The 18,688-nt window shown below is 39.6% G+C and overlaps 1 pseudogene; it reads left to right on the top strand.

The window, feature by feature from the left end:
- Nucleotides 1-8,722: 8,722 nt before the first annotated feature.
- LOC137284003 (arrestin domain-containing protein 2-like) lies at nucleotides 8,723-15,082 on the top strand (annotated as a pseudogene).
- The last annotated feature ends 3,606 nt before the right edge of the window (nucleotides 15,083-18,688 follow it).

Raw genomic sequence — 18,688 nt, 5'->3', positions numbered from 1 at the left:
GATTTCAATGCCTATGCCTAAAAACAAATAAATATATTAACTTCCTGTGGTAAACTAAGAAAAACTTATCTACTTGGTCTGGATCACCAGGACTCAAACAACTAAAATAAATGTCCTCACCTCTGGTGGACCAGTGGACTAAAGACAAGGAGTGCTATGTAGCTACTCCTTTTATAGGGCTAGAGACAGGCAGTGCATGGGCTGCACATGCCAGGCAGACCACACTAACCTGCCGGGTGTGTTGTGGCTATGCATATCAGCATAGCCAGGAACACAATAATAGCCCATATTGAACTATATCCAACCCTAAACTACCACACATGTAAGCATTTGTACAATGTATATAGAAGAGGGTTTCACTAAGTTGGGATAACTTGTACCCAATCCATTCTCTGGAATAAATATGTTTAAAAGAAAAGACAGAAGTGTATACAATTTAGAAAATTTGAAGCCGTTTTCAAGACACCATTTATCTATTTTGTTTAAACACAACTGTAGTTGCCGTTCAAAAGTGTGCATATTTTTTCATTATAATCTTCCCCATTATCTGAATTGAAATTAATAGTTTTCTTTTCTTGTTGTTTTTGATACGGCTGGAATTTAGGTACATAATTAGAAGAGGAAGAGTGTTAAGCGAGGGTTTCGTCTAGTTTATTTGCAATATCTGATTCCTCGGTAAGTAATTGCTCTCCATGTTTAAGATGTTGGATGCTAGATTTAGTATCTTTACCTTTAATTTTCTGGACGATGTTCCATACCTTGCACGTCGGCTTTCGAGAATTTATGGACACATAATTTTTCCAAGATTGGCGTTTATTCTGTTTAAATGTACGTCGAGATTTAGCTTTTAAAACTTTAAATTTGTTTAAATTATGCAACATAGGATGGCGACGGAAATAATGCTCAGCTTTCTTACGTGCCTTCCTAGCTTTGTTTGCATTCACCAGTGACCCATGGTTTTCGTGTGTGTGGAACTGCAGAGGCCTTTGGGATACACTCGTCTTCAATATCGTTGAGTACATCTGAAAACCATTTAATAGAATCAGGAACAGTAATAAAACGACTAAGTTTGCCAATACAGACAGGTTCATATAGAGTCCAGTTGGCCTATTTAAAATTCCATCGTGATGATGGAGGTACATCAGATGGGTTCACAGGTTTTACGATTGTGGGGAAATGGTCGCTCCCAAGATCTGAATATGTTCCTGTGCCAGGATGTAAATATGTATGTTACATTGTAAATACAGAGATCATTATTTGAAAGAAAATCCTCGATTAATTTACTTCTGGTGTTCGTAGTGGTACCACCCCAGAGTGGGTTGTGGCCATTTAAATCGCCCATGATTATACAGGGTTTAGGTAATTCATTGTAAAGAGCTTGTAGATCAGTTAACTGGACAGTGGATGAAGGTGGAATATACAATAAACAAAGTGTAAATGCAACTTGTAATGCAAGTCGCACAGCTACTGCTTGGAGATTTGTTTTAAGCGCTATTGAGCTATGTATAACGTTTTATCGTTATAAGATTGATTATCCTCCACTTGCCCTGGAGGTAAAAAATATTGATACACGTTGAAATGACGAAAAGGTGAAGAGTATCTGTCTGTTTTAAAAAATAATGTTCCTGTAGACAGATTGCTGACGGCGTAAAATCCTGGATTAGAAGCTGCAATTTATCAAAAGTAGTATTGATTGTCCTCTTCAATTCCATTGAATAATGTCATTCTTATAAGCTATCTTTTAGGGGGATTTATTGGGGATCTACCCCGCACCTTTTAGGTGGGCGACAAGCTGTGTGCCCTACAACGGACGTTTTCGGATACGTCCATATCCTCACGAGATCCGTATCTGTTGAATAACTGAATTCTTTTTTCTGACCCTTTCTTACTCTGCCACTGAACACTTTTGAAGAATCCACCTTTTTACTTTTGGTTACCTTAACAAGATCTTGTTGTGACTTTGCTGATGACTGAGAAGAGACGTCGTGATTAGGGGATTTCTCTGTTTGTTTTCCAGATGTATCAGGACGTGAGTCACCTTTTTGGGTAGATGTAGCAGCGGTCGCGAAAATTGCAGGAGAATCGGTTTTGATCCACGTTAAGTTTGTCTGACAACTTGCTGAAACTTTAGTTATGCTAGATGTTGCATCAGCCGTTCTTCGGGCAATGGAAACATAGCTTGCTGTCTGGTCTGAGCTGTGTACTAGCTTCTTGGCCTCTGCAAAACTAATATTTTGCGTGGATTTTATTTTGATTGCCATTTGCTGTTTCCATACGGGGCAGTCCTTAGAGTAAGATGGGTGATTCCCTGCACAGTTGGTGCATTTGTTTACATTACTGTCACAATCTTCTTGTGTGTGTGTCCTTTCACTATAGTGAGCACACACAACAGACAATGTGCAAGTATTGACACCATGGCCGAACTTTTGGCATTTGAAACACCGAAGGGGATTCGGAATGTACTTTTCCACACTGATATTACAGTATCCAGCCTTAAGTGATGTTGGAGCAGTAGGTGATGAGAGAGAAAACAGAAAGATATTAGTTTGAATAGTTGTGTTGTTGTGAAACGTTTGACATATAATACACCCTGATCTTTCATCTCGGAAGCGATATCGAGTTCAGACATGTCTGCCAGCAATCGATCTCAATCACGTACGATTCCCATACTCGTGTTCAGTGTTTTGTGGGCCGTGAGTGCCAACGAAAGTGTCAGTGTTCAAATGGTTGGTTGACCGTTGCCTTTTGAAGCACTCAATCAACAGCGCACCAGAACGTAATTTTCTAATGTTCTTTTCATCATCGGCAATATCTTGGATATCCTTAGACGCCGCAAATGTCTTTAACTTCAAAGGTGTATTTTCTTTGGTCTCGATGACAATAAGACGTGGCCAGTAGTCAGTGTGTTTAGGCGGTCTGAGGTCATCAACAGGGTCATTTTCAAGAGGACGTTTGCTCTTATAAGTGGAGGTTTCGTAAGCCATGGTGAGTTATTTAGGTTTCATTATCAGAGCTCCCCACCCACCACGGAGTATCACAAGGACGATGCTAAAAACAAGCGGATCTCTTGCTTGCAGCATCAAGGATACCCGGATGATATACTCCAGTAGAAAAATATAAATAATTAGTCCACCAGATTGGCCCATGAGCCACCGCCCTCTGGGCATAAGACTCTTGGCAAAGTTCACTACAACATATTGCAAAATCAGAAAGGTTTTTGATGAACAACAGAGTCAAGACCGAAATTAAACCAAGTCCAAAATCAAATTTGTGCGATGAAATAGACACAATTCATGCACTGGGCTTGGCATGACCAGCCGATTGGTTGAATCGGGCACATTCAACCACCCGTCTAGGTGAAGTAAGGGCCAAAGTGGTGTACTTCGCAATAGGAACGCGATTGCAGGTCCCTGTCACCCTCAACCACCAGGATCTCTTCCTCCACCGACACAGGGCCGCAACCCACGGTAAACGGGTTGATGGACCAAATATCCCCCCGGGTCCACAACCGGGGTGTTGGCGAGCTCTTGGCGTTACCCAGCACCCACCACGAGGAGGTGGCTCGCCACGGTTGCCGTGTTGTATCTATGTTATTATATGAATACATAGGCAATAAACAGTACAATAATAGATATGAGTTTGATATATAACAGTTATGCTATAGCTGTATTAGCGATAAAATATATATGACGCATGAGCGCTTGGTCCAGGACATTTACAACGGATGTGACGTCACGCCTTAGCGATCAGTCAGAATTGCATAAAATTGATGATTTGGTGTACTGTAGATATATATTCTGATTAATAATTCATACACTCTCTTACGTGCAAATACTAGTGCTTTAAGTTAGGAAGTGATGTACGCGAAATAAAGATATGTGTTATTAATATGCTTATGATGATGATATTTACACTACCAATGATATATGCTGAACCACAACGGAAATGTAGCTCCGATAGCGGTTTCTTAAAGCATACACTTCAAGTCACTCTGTTTAACAAGGGGGGAGAGTTCTTTTTCTCAATAATTATGGTTAACACATTTTTGGAAATCAAACTTTGTGTCAACACAAACAAATTCACCAACAATGGTACCAGTAAGATACCCAAAAGTCAGTTTTGTGTGTGGCCTCTATGGACATCGATGAAAGCGTGGCATATTCTTTACATGGAATGAACTAGCCGATTGGTGAATATCATATACACTTGGGTCCCAACTTGATATACCTGATCAAGTACTGCGGAAGTTGTCGGCCGTGGGTGCCGGTCATTCCGTCTTCTTAAAGTCTAGTCCCAAATGTGTTCTAGTGGACTCAAATCAAGTGTGCCTGCAGGGTATTGAAGAGTTTAGATGCCGTGTTTGTTGTAGGAAGTCAATGTTACTCTAGCAGTGTGGGCACGAGCGTTGTCAGACTGGAAGATGTGATTTCTGTAACGTACAAAATGTGGTACAATGTGGGGTTTTATGACTTTGTCAATATAGCGAACAAATCTCAGATCATTTCCTCATCCTAGACCGAGATGCTGGAACACCACGGTGCCTTGTTCAGACCGATTGCACAGCACTCCATGATGTTTGGACCACCCCATGAATCTCTGTCAGTAATACACTCACTAGTAAACACTTCCCCATGCCTTTACCATATTCTCACTCTACCACTGACTGCCGGAACACAATATCAGCTTTCATGAGAATAAAGCACAGTTCTCCACTGTCGATTGTTGAAAATGATGGGTTTGATGAGTTCCAATGATCTGACGTGTCATTTGTGTTGCTCTGGGCCTGCTGACGGTGGCTCGGTCTTGACACTGGGATGTTTCTGAATGTTTAAGAGCTTACGTACCCTCTCAGGAGGACAATGATTCGTTTGTTTGTTCAGTGACATTTTGAGTGTCAACTGGTATTTCATACTTTTCAAATCGTCCAACTGCACGCTATGATTGATTCAACGCTGCCAACGTCAATATTGACCACCTTCCAACTCCACCGACATTGCGTGACCATCTCGTCTGAGGTGTTCATTGACCAATTCTTCCAGCGTAAACAGACTGTGCGGATTGAACTTTTTCGATTGTGATATTGTGCCTTTAGCGTTTGGATTATCCTAATGTGGAAAAAAGATAACTCCTGCCCGAAAATATGATGGTTTTACTGTGGTTCCATCACACATCATGGCATTTGCAGCTATTATTATTATAATAAAAGCTGCACTACTTCATTATGTTCTCCAAGATGATTCTTTTGAGGCCGCACCAGTCCCAGATTTTAGACGAGCATGCTCACGTCGTATAGAGTGAACACAAGCCTTGTCGTCTGACCTGTACGAATCTTCCGTTTTGTACATCTGTTTGCTCATCCATAATCACGCAGAAATATAGGTTTAATTAACTGGATGTTCGAGCATTCTCAGAGATTTGGATCATGATAGCCTTGCTTTCTTTTCCAGTCATGCCATGAAGCTGATCGTCGTTCGTTGACGGCATATCCAACCAGAACACGTGCTTGGTCACCAGGTACTGAACAGCTGATTGGGCATTTCCTCCATAATCACTTCCTCTTTGGTGATCTCAGGGTTCTAATACTTTTCGTTTACTTTTCGAAAAGGGGTATGTTCTTCTTCCGAAATGCTCTTGCTGGATTAAGAAGGTATGATAAGATTGATGTTCCACAATTTTATCACTTTTATCCTTGAAGAGCTTCCGATGACTTAGCACACGATCGTACAAGACGGCTAATATTCCTGAGTACGGCTTCTATCCAGCTCTGGATCCATTCATATTGAACTTCTACAAAATGTTATGGTATAGCTGCCCACGTTGGCTGCGTAAATGACTACTGTAGTCATTGAAATGAGTATCTATAATGCCCGTAAGTAGGTCACGGCACCTCGCGAGACCTTACGTTGTTTAGTACTTCCGGTGACAAACAACGTTTCACGGTACTGTGGCGATATCACTGTTACAAGGGACATGCCCTGGATAATCATATTCCACACTCGTGACTCAGAAAATCATGACATGTAACAAACTACAAAATCACTTGGATTAGGTTGCATGAATAGAGCGCGTATATCTGTCAAATCACTTGCAATGGTGTCAAAGCGTCATCTTTTCAGTCTGACCCATTCATTAGTCGAGATAAGATTTCTCGTTACATTTATTTGTTTGTTGTTCTTAAAAGGTATCATCATGGAATGCACAATAATGTGTTAACATGTGTGAAGATCGGTGAATCATTTTATTGCAGTCGTATTTTATGGTAGGACTTTGCAGTTATTCATCATGGCAAAGGTCCATTAGTTTATCCTGTATATAACAATATAAAGTTCTTTGGAACCTAACAAAAATATTGTTTTATGACCAGACGTGGGGGGAAAACATGAATCATTGTGGTTTTGTGAATATTTTTGGTTACTTGGTTACTATTTGGAAGTTACTAATAAAGTAATCGTGTTCTGCTAGATGTTTTACAGGTTAGTGTGTTAATAAATAAAGTAAATTTCCCAGAAGATAATATAATGTGCAATGAAATTCTAGTTTCAATTCTAAAGAAAAAAGTAATGAGTTATTGGCGTGTACAAAACGATGACAATATACACACATTGATTGGTGTAAATAGCTCTGAAAACTGGTGTCACTCACTCACAAATGTATTATGTAATTTGGACTTATCATGAGCATGGTTTTGTGGAATTTTTGACAGACATCATAGTACTCTAAGGCAACTCAATGAGAATTCAGATGAGTGACCATGAAAATATTCCAATTCATACTGTTTCAGTGTTTTTTTCAGGCTTGGCATCTGGGAAATGCTAAGAATGTTTCATATTTTATGAGTAATTATGTTCTTTGAAATTTGGAGGGGGGGAGGAGGGGATTGGGCCTTTAGTGCAACAAGTGAATGGATTATACACTAGGCTACCCCACTGCACCAGTTTGCCAAAGCATATCAAACAAGGAGTTTGATATCTTTGATATCGTTGATTGTTTTGTTTGGTTTTTTGGGGTTTTATGGTGACTGACAGTATGGCTTTTTGTGTGAACAAAAAACGTTTCCTTCCTCTTACGTTTTATTAGATTATGAGAACTGCTATTTATTCAGGAAGGACTAGTGTGGGGGTCAATGTATTTATAGCGCGACAAATAATTGTAATTGTAATTAAAATTTGATAATTTGGCGACAAATCCCTGTCATCAATAGTATATTGATTAATTGTTTGTTTTTTTATGAATTCAATAAATATTATTTTTTGCTAGTCTGCAAGCCTTATGCAGTTGAACTGCAAGAGGATCAAGCATCACATTGCTGAAAAGCATGTGAAAATATCGTGCATGTGAACCGCTGCATTTTGGTGTAAAGTTTTGTTAAGAATTCACCAATTTTTACTGAGTGCCATCATTATGACAATAACCTTTTCAACGTTACGAATTTGCACATATGCAGATATATGCAGACTTTTAGTTTAGAACAGAAAGTGGCTACATTACACTAGTGAGTCCAAACTTAGGGAGTATGTTTGAAAAGTTTAAAGTAATAGCTGAATGAGCAGATTTATATCCTGGTACAACTGTAGAGTCTACAGTTACCTTAGAAATATCTTCAGAGATCAAGAAGTAATTAAGTCTGTCTTGATGCCGTGGATTCTCTTTCCACAAAGTAAATGTCTTTGCATCAATATTGAGGTCATGCCAGATATCCAAAAGATTCATCTACCTTCTCCCTGATCATTTTCCTAGCATTAGGAGTATTTACAAGTTTATTGTTCTCTAAAATCAATCGTTGGATCCGTAACTATGGTCCAGTCACCACACAGCACCATTGATTCATACTCAAATTCATCAGTTTCTTCAAAAAGGCTATTATGGAATTATAGAATAGATCATCCTTATATGGTCCATAGACATTAGCTAAAGTCAACCTTGCGCAGTCAACATCTGAGTCTACTGACAGGCCATGAGGGGTACCTGTAACAGAACTGTTATTTCCTAGCAATACGCATTTCTTGTTCCTTAGCTAATCGTTTAATCTTAAGGAAACATCTACTCTTTGTACCATATTTTATTTTTTTAAATGTGTGTTTTGCCATCCTTCCATCCAATTCATTTGTAACAAATACTTTTACAATATATGTTCAATTATCCTATGCATTTTGTTATAAGCAACGTATTGATTAGTTTCTGTAAATATCTTACGTCATTTCGTTTACGTAGTCTCTGATAAGCCATCTTTTTTATGACTCGCTGTAAGTTTATATGTAAAATCTATGTTCGTACTTTGGATTAAGAGGTGAGACGTGAATAAATATATATGTCTCTTTGTCTGTCTGGAATATAGCGGTGCGTGTCAAACTTGTATGCGTTGTTTAAATAAGATTCAGTTATCGGATATTTGTTGATGATGATTACACTGCATTCAATTCTTCTTACACGTATATTAATCAGAGGTTCAACAGAGAAATTGGGCGAATACAGGACGATATACAATCTTTACATATCCAATGGTGACCACATTATATAATTGGGATTCTTGCACGAAGACATTAAATATGTCATATGTAACAGTGTCTTTGTTGTTGTGAAGGTTACACTTATGTCCTTATTCCAATACACATCAGAATATGTGACCACCGTATGTAGTAACAAGGTAAAGGTAAATCATCGAATTCGTACTGACAATATATCTATGTGGTAAAGCTATTGTCTTAAGGCTTTAGCACACGAAATGGAGCGGGAAAAGAAGGAGTGAGTGAGTGAGTTGAGTTTTACGCCACAATCAGCAATATTCCAGCTATGTGGCGGCGGTCTGTAAATAATCGAGTCTGGACCAGACAATCCAGTGATCAACAACATGAGCATCGATCTTCACAACTGAGAACCGATGACATGTGTCAACCAAGTCAGCGAGTCTGACCACCTGATCCCGTCAATCGCCTCTTATGACAAGCTGAGTCGCCTTTTATGGCAAGCATGGGTTGCTGAAGGCCTATTCTACCCAGGGACCTTTACAGGTCGGAAAATAAGGAGTGCATTTCAGCTATAATTCACAAAACGTCCGCCTGAAAGCAAATCCCTGTCTCGACAAAATTACAATTCGTTCTCCCTGTTATAATGTAGTTTAAATCTCAAAGGACTCAATATTTTACCATTCCGTCGGAACAAAGGAGAGGGAAACCAACTCTGCCTGCAGGATGTTATACATTTCCTTTCCGATACCAGCTTCCATATACTCTACCTCCCTCGTTTGAGGGTTCGGCTGGGAGAATAAGTTACTGGATCGAAGGTACCATTGACAAGCCATGGAGGTTTGACGACACAACGATAAAGGTGTTTACAGTTGTCCGTCAACTCGACCTCAACCAGCGCCCAGAAGTAATAGTAGGCAATAGATGCTGAGCAAGAATGATTCCATATAATTGTTAACCATGTAATGATAATTTAGGGTTGTTTGACACTTGCTTGTTTTGGAGAGGGAAGATATGTTTGAACCGTTTAACAAAGACAGTTGCCGGCATATTTGCTTGTGTATGATTGCAGAAGTGTTGCGGGGTGAAGACGACATCGACGCATGTGGTAATTTAGGGTTGTTTGACACTTGCTTGTTTTGGAGAGGGAAGATATGTTTGAACCGTTTAACAAAGACAGTTGCCGGCATATTTGCTTGTGTATGATTGCAGAAGTGTTGCGGGGTGAAGACGACATCGACGCATGTGGTAATTTAGGGTTGTTTGACACTTGCTTGTTTTGGAGAGGGAAGATATGTTTGAACCGTTTAACAAAGACAGTTGCCGGCATATTTGCTTGTGTATGATTGCAGAAGTGTTGCGGGGTGAAGACGACATCGACGCATGTGGTAATTTAGGGTTGTTTGACACTTGCTTGTTTTGGAGAGGGAAGATATGTTTGAACCGTTTAACAAAGACAGTTGCCGGCATATTTGCTTGTGTATGATTGCAGAAGTGTTGCGGGGTGAAGACGACATCGACGCATGTGGTAATTTAGGGTTGTTTGACACTTGCTTGTTTTGGAGAGGGAAGATATGTTTGAACCGTTTAACAAAGACAGTTGCCGGCATATTTGCTTGTGTATGATTGCAGAAGTGTTGCGGGGTGAAGACGACATCGACGCATGTGGTAATTTAGGGTTGTTTGACACTTGCTTGTTTTGGAGAGGGAAGATATGTTTGAACCGTTTAACAAACAGAGTTGCCGGCATATTTGCTTGTGTATGATTGCAGAATTGTTGCGGGGTGAAGACGACATCGACGCATGTGGTAATTTAGGGTTGTTTGACACTTGCTTGTTTTGGAGAGGGAAGATATGTTTGAACCGTTTAACAAACAGAGTTGCCGGCATATTTGCTTGTGTATGATTGCAGAAGTGTTGCGGGGTGAAGACGACATCGACGCATGTGGTAATTTAGGGTTGTTTGACACTTGCTTGTTTTGGAGAGGGAAGATATGTTTGAACCGTTTAACAAAGACAGTTGTCGGCATATTTGCTTGTGTATGATTGCAGAAGTGTTGCGGGGTGAAGACGACATCGACGCATGTGGTAATTTAGGGTTGTTTGACACTTGCTTGTTTTGGAGAGGGAAGATATGTTTGAACCGTTTAACAAACAGAGTTGCCGGCATATTTGCTTGTGTATGATTGCAGAAGTGTTGCGGGGTGAAGACGACATCGACGCACGTGGTCTGTGCTGCGAATCAGGACCAATTAGCTGTACGTTAGAACTTGACCAAAGTGGCTACGTTCCTGGGGAATGTATTCCTATCAAAGCGGAGATCATCAACCACAGTAACAGGAGGATTAGGGGATCACGCGCAGAATTATCTTCTGTATGTAAGAACAGTGTGACACAGAAAAATATCATATCTCATATCTTATGAGATATCTTATCTTATAGCTCATATCTTAATGTGTTTACCTTGAAAGACGTTTACTCTTCAACTCGACATATCCTCTTGCTTGCGGTAGCTCAGGCAATAACAAACATGAGTCTGGTATCAACATTGTGAGAGTGATGGTACTAATAGAACACCTGGTGTTCAGGGATCCAATTACGTACGGTGTGTCACTGCTGAGCCTTTTACTCCTATTAGTATCTGTGTCAACAGAGGACGGAGATTCCCTATTCTATAGATCACTTCTTGAAGCTGCATAATGAAAACATGTAACGGATGGATGTCATTTCAATGTAGAGAATCATGTTGTATAGTTATTATGAACCCGTTTATAAAGTAGATTAAAGCCTGCATGTGTTTGGTCCCATTATCTCAAGGCTTAGATATTCTAGGTGGTCTCCTATTTCGCAATGGGAAAGTCAAAAAGAGGCTACAGGATAATAGGGCAAATATCCCACAGAAGTATTCTTCCTGGAGACTCTGACACATGGAATGGAGACCTTTTACCGATACCACCACTGCCGCCATCTGAACTAAGGGGGTGTCAGATGGTTGGGATTGAGTATTATGTGCAGGTAAAAATAAATCAGATTTATATGACAGTTATAATTGTTAGTTATAGGAAATAGCGCACCTTTTTAGCTCCAAATTGCTAATAAACGTGCAATGTTGTTTACAGCACATAGTTTACCCATCGTTGTGTGGGAAAGGTAAAAACGTTTTTATCATCGATCTGTGGACTATTGTACGTTATGTTCCAGTGCTCTGTAGTTCCCGCAGGATGTTCAAGAGAGTTATATATAAGACTGGAAATACTCATTTGAACCATTCCTCTCTTGCCCCGCATCGGAGATTCTGCGCCTCCAATATACGGTCCAAGCCAGTGGCAGCTTCATCAGGGGAGGGCACAGGCCTTTGAGCCATCCACAACATCACAGCGTGAGTCTTCTTGCTACTGTGACACTTCTTCAAATGTTCAACCAGGTCCTGTAAAACTACACTAAACGCTGTATATCGAAGACGAATTGTGCTGTTTGGTGCTGTTATAACCCTACTATGTATTTAATCATCGTTAAACCAAGCAGTCGAACTCAGTGTGGGATGCACTTTATCTTAAGCTGGCTAAAATAGGAAACAAAGATTATTAGCAATGCCAAATTTTCAGTCATCCTCTTCGCCACGCTTTGTTCATTCAGGTAGTTGACCCGTGAAAACCCGGGTAAAAATAGATCTTCAGCAACCCGTGCTTGTCGTAAGAGGCGACTAACGGGATCGGATGGACCTGATTTGGTACACACGTGGTATCGCATCCCAGTTGCGTAGATCGATAATGGTGAAATTCATGACCGGGCATTGTCTGGTTATTTACAGGCCGCCGCCATATAGTTCGAAGATTCCTGAGTGCGGCGTTAAACCAGTCAACCATCCCTGGTACTTAAAGAACGAAAAAACTCATATTTTTTTTACTCTTTTAACAATTACATATGAAAGACTTGTGGTTAGTTTTAAGCGGAACACCAAAGTCATTCTTTATAACTTTATAAACGCGTAGTTAATTAATACCGAGCGATTTAAAGTTGCCAAAAAGTCGTCTGCTTCGCTCTTGCCCGCCAAGAAAACAACAGACAGGTAGGGTAACTCTTTCCTCAGAGCACTGCAGTGACGTCATAAGAGGAAGGAAGGGTTTTCAGTTAGCTGTATATAAAATGCGTAACAAGCATGTCAATTTGCTGATTCCTCGATGTCAGCTATGACACGCCGAATCGTTAGATTCAAATGCGGACCCCTTAGTTCGTGCTAAATATGTTGTAAGCGAAGGTAGTGGAAGCCCGTACATATTAAATAGGGTGATTCGACACCTACACCACTTCCAAGATAGAAGATGCTATTTAGATTTGTTTTCACTGAGTTATAAAAACAAAACTACCTACTAGTTGTAGTATATGAGAGTGAATGAGTGAGTGAGTTGATATTTAACGTCACATCGGCAATATTTCAGCCATATCGTGACGAGAACAAAACACTGAAATAGAATGTATGTATATTGTAAAAACCTGTCGACAAAGGGCAACCACTAGAATATGACAATTTACATTTAAACTAGCGTGGAAAGTTAAGCTAATATCATTATATCGACAATACAATATAAAAACAGGCTATAGACCGCCAACAACTGAAGGTAGATCACCAACCTGGGACCATGCGGACTTACAGAACCGTTACTGTCTGCATGGACCCTAGTTGGATTTACAATGTCATCCCCTTAGCCGCCGGTGAGTGTACAGAATGCTAGCCAAAATTAAAATAACAAAAATACTACGTTTAAAAAGCCTGGTTAGTTTACATTGACTTCGGACTTAAGCAGTCCTCCTGAGAGGGTACGTAAGTCCACAAACGTTCAAAGTTAATTCAAACACTCCACTATTTTAATCGTAGTATACGTGTCCTTGTTAATTTATGGCTATATGTGCCTAAATTGCTAACACCGAGGGGATGGTGTAAATCCAGCTGGGGTCCTTGCAAAAGTAATGTAAGTCCCCATGGTCCCTAGTATGGTGATCTACCTTTAGTTGTTGGCAATCCATAGCCCATTTTTATATTGTATTGTTCACTATAGTTAAACTGTTTTAGATTTAATTACTAGTCTTAAATGGATATCTGTGATATTTACTAGTGTGTTTACTGTTCGTTGTCCACAGGGTTTTATTTTCTTATATTCATTCATTCTACAATGTCAGTATTACTTGTTCTCGTCACGATATGGCTGCAAGATTGCCGATGTGACGATAAATATTAACTCACTCACTCACTCACTCGGACTTAAGCACCCTTTCTCAGGAGGACAATAATTTTACAATACTTTGAGGATATCCCCTTTGAGGGTACAGCCACTAACAATTCTAGTTCTACTAATCTTAACTGCCAATCAAGACAATACATCTATGTACAGAATATATTACTCAAAATTCAACAATAAAATCAATTTCCTTTAACAACCATTAATTAAATGAATACTGTGTTAAAAAGATCCTTAACGGGCTTTACAGTAAAATATTTGTGCCTTATGATGAGTAAATGAGATATAACCAAACGGATTTTGAATGACATAACTTATAACGTAACGATTTCTTCCTTGGTAGCGATCGAGGTTGTGGTCGAAGTGACAATAATACTGTAAATAGTATCATATTGACACCCACTCACAATTTCCAAGGGTGAAACTGTTATGTCATAAGTAATGTCACGCAAATTCCTACTGAATATCAACCAAATACATATTGTACTACCAGTAGAAAGTAGCTTAGATTTTGTAACTCGCTAAAAACACATGATTACACGATGCCATTTAGAAAGTGGTCAAATGCAACATATGTCATATTTGGGATTTCACTTTCTTAGTAAAGTACAAATTCTAGTACTTTTTTCGGTCGAGTCCCATCCGGGTTCGAACCCGCACTCTCAAAGTCAGGCACCTAATCGCAAGCACACAAAGTCAGCCGCCTGCTCAGCCACACTTATCAGAGGGGTACACAAAGTACGCAATCTAGACTACCAGTTGTCCGACTTTCATTTTGTGGAAGTCGCGGTGGCTGAGCAGGCTAGGCGGCTGACTTTGTGTGCTGGCGATTAGGTGCCTGACTCTGAGGGTGCGGGTTCGAACCCGGATGGGACTCAACCGAAAAAAGTACCGAAGGTTCGCGACAGGGCGCCGCCAGTCTTTTAAATCGTGGCATCACGGTCTAAACTCAGTTTGTTTGGTTTGTTTTAATCAAGATGAAATGATCAAAACGTCTTCCTACTCGTAGTTAAATATGACCAAAATGATTTTGCATGACCCAGCTTTTTAAATAACCATTATGAAAACAAGCGATTTGACCGTATTAATAAGTTTCAAATATGCTAACACGAGTTCTTTCTAAGTGTAATTCATGCGTTTCTCCAAGCCACAAAAGTAACCATTGAATGATTTGCTTCAGCAACACCATTGTATGCCGCAAGAACGTTTGGCAAAGTGAACATGAACGATGGCGACGACACTGCGTGTACCAAAGGAGCCAGGGACCATGCTCCAATGTATGAGTACAACGAGGGATCAAGAGGTGAGCTTTCAGCTTCGCAGTACATAGATGCATCCACATCGCCAGTAACGACACTCCAGCCCTCAGGCACTCCCCAATAGATGCTTCTTCATTGCTAGTATGTATAGCAACATGCAGAGCTTAAACTTCTTTAACAAAAGAGTTCATAACAAATGCATCAGTCCATCTCCAGCTACCTCTCAGTATTTGCGTCTTCGTGCATAAGTAGTATCTGTATCAATGTGTACAGCCAAGACTCGAGCTACTTCTCAGCAGACGCATCTTTATCCTGATGCATAATTAGTATCTATAACAACGTGGACACCTTAGACTTAAGTTGCTTCTCAACAGATGCATATTCATCTGGACGTATAACTACATTGTGGTATCTGTCAAAATGTGCGCAGATTTAATTTCAGCTATTTCTCAGTATAGCTCACTAAAAACGTCTCAGTAAATGCATCATCATGAACATTCATAAGTAGTATCTGTTACAATGTACACAGCTTAGACTTCACCAGTCCAGCCTTACTACTATCTCATTATACTCGTGTAGAGATGCAATGCCTGTAAACAAAAACAAATGTCTCCTTAAGAAACAAAGAGCCAGCTATAAACTCCTCACGTGTTCGAGGTACAAGATGACGTGTCTCCCGGATTGCCTTCAGATGGTACAGGCAACACCACCACAAGGTTTAGTGCTTAACAACGGACAGTTATATTATTTCAATCAATTTTCTTGAAAACAAAACAAGGCAGGGTTGTCTGAGAAACACTGTCATAATTATGACTTCACGTGTTAACTTGAAAAAGATCACATATCATTAGTTCTCACAGAAAGCCAAAAGCACCAATTCAGTTCAAACACTGGCAAAGTTTCAGTTGTAGAATATTGTCTCAAAACGTTTCATGTCTCTGAAAAACGAATGTTATGTTTTTTTTCAGTTTAAAGCTTCATTTCCGTTTTACACAGGAGAGAAAACATATATCTGCGACACGCAGGAAGTTTCAAAATGAAATAATGTCATTGTCTCCAAACATGTTTGTTGAAAAATCTCCAACATTCGCTTGACCTTCTTCATGGTGTCTATGTTAAAAAGCCGACCATAACGTCGCTCGATATTAGCACATTGTTATTGTGAAGTTGTTTCCAGTTTCTTAACGTTAAGATCATATTTTGAAATGATATAATTTGACTCATGAAATGATGTACTGTAAAATTCCATAAATCCCATGCACCGGATGATCCAATGAGTTTTCGGGTTAACAGTTGACTTGCCTTTGCACATGTTTGACTGACCTCTTTAGCGAATGTCTTGTAATTCTGCTACAGAGATATGTAAATATATATTGAGATATGGAGATATGGGAAAGGTTCTTCACATATTTTGAAGTAAGCAAACAGCGACTTCCAGACAATCCTGAATTTCTCAATGTTTTTTCGAGACTATCTGGAACTTGAATCGGACAAAGTAACTTAATTTTAGGATATATCCATTGTATCCAAACGTTAAGGAAGGGTAAACCTTGCAGTCAGCAGTTTATTATTCTGTTATCTGATTACCACTGATAATCACATAACATATGCCATATGGGCAAAATGGAATTAGCCTTTGGGATTTATTAGGTGTGAATTTGAGGCCTTGCGAACCGTCTTACAGTCATTTACCATCACTCACCAGTTATCTCCCTAGTGGATAATTACAAAATTGTAAATGTCGTGTAAACAACATCTTCACTAATTGTAAATATCTTGTAAATATCATCTTTCCAAATTGTAACTGTATTGTAAACATCATCTTTCCAAAAGATTTACAAGTTTGTAAATATGAACTTTACAAACTGAACTTACCTGTACTGAACTGACACTAAAAGTGACTGACACTTACATAAAGCATTCTTGATTTGTTAACTGCTCCTTTAATTATCTCCCGTCCGTCGGTCTGACTTTCCATCCGTGATGATGAGTACTGATATTCTCAAAGTAAGGGAATCTAAATTTGTTATGTGTTTTCAGGACATGAATTTCTTGAAGGAGTTCAGAAAACGGACACGGTGTTACAGGGTTATGGCCCTTGTCATCCGTTTCTTGACACGTTATCCAAAAATGAAAAGGGTTTTTCTATTGAATAAGAACAAAACACTGTGGCTGAGGATGTTGATCACAGTGGCTTCTTGTTGTAAATATCAGTATGTATATGTATCGATGTTTTTTTAAATGTTAGGCTATTTTGATTTTAACTATTTCATGCATATTTTCACGTTCCGCACATTTTTGTGCGGGAAACAATTTACATTTCATTAGAGGACATATATAGAGAAATAAAGAACTTGCATCAACTACGTTCCTTCGCCTTCCATCCTAAAGCCTATAGCCTATATATTTCTCTTAGGAAAACAATATTGTGTGACTGTCTGTTTCTCTCTGGAGAGTAACACGATTAAATCTTCAGTGAAGAGCTTTTTTTAAAACAGGATATAAAATAAACGTGCGTCTTATAAATCGCACAGTACGTTGGAGAAAGGGATAGCCCTTATACCTATGTTCTTCTGTTGATAACCTTGACAAACAATTGGTCGTCATGGTAAATACCTTTCAAAATGTAAGAAACTTTACACAGGAAAAAATTTAATTTCCGGAAAATAGTTGGCATAAGCTGAATCCCGACATGTAGGGGATGGTAGTTGACGACAAAACGTTTGAATAAAAAGAAACTTGGAACAAAAACGTAACGTTTCACTCACAATTCAAGTGATTTGCTAAGACGCATCCCACGTGCATCATGAAATTGTGTATCACCCTCAGCTGAAGTCTATGACTGTAGGCTTTAAAATGACACATCAACGGTATTCCACACGCATTGATTTGAGTCACTATAGACGATTAGTGAATAAAAATCTGACAGAAAGTCCTAGACACAAGGTCATCGGGCATTTACAAGCACCCCATAACAGCATGGGGTGGCATGGCACTTCAGCGTGTCTAGACAGACCGTCTCAAACCTGTGGATCCGTCACAGCAATACTGGGAATGTTAATGACAGACCCAGGTCATGAGATCAGATCGACATGATCCTCCATCTGGTTGAGACATCTTCGTCCAAAAACCACGGCCGCGTCATCCACAACAATCCAATCCTTGACTACGACGAATCTCCGACCAGACATTGAGCAACTGGCTTTCTGCCAGAAGACCTGTTCAACGTCACGTCGTTCCCTACATCAACGTCAAGGTTGATTTTTGGAGCATGGCAATGCTCGACCTCACGTTGCAGGTGTTTGACAAGACTTCCTCCAGCAAAACAGGTGTTTAGGTGTTACCTTGAATTGCCCTTCTCAGTCACCTCGATCACAATATGTGACAGTTCACTACATATAATGCATGCGATCTTTAAACGTTTACTGGAACTAGAACACTGAAGTTCCTAATTTAGGTTCGATATCATGGTCTCACCGATACCTAAGTTTCTGTTCCAGTCTCGTTCTAGTTCCTACTTCTAGTCCTGCCCATGATCTGTCTTATATTATAGCTATTGTTGTAGCCTCTCAGGTACTGAAGTTCCTGTTTTAGTTGCCATTATACACCGTTATATACATATCAACCTGTTCTTTAAATTGAATTGATGGCTTCAACAGAAGTGCCAGTACCTCGTGGTATAAACAGTTATGGAGATTAGCCTTTCAATTTTTATTTAAACAATCGTTTA

This window comes from Haliotis asinina, chromosome 5, assembly GCF_037392515.1.
Source record: "Haliotis asinina isolate JCU_RB_2024 chromosome 5, JCU_Hal_asi_v2, whole genome shotgun sequence".
Classification (NCBI taxonomy): domain Eukaryota; kingdom Metazoa; phylum Mollusca; class Gastropoda; order Lepetellida; family Haliotidae; genus Haliotis; species Haliotis asinina.
This window is presented reverse-complemented; position numbering and strand designations above follow the sequence as displayed.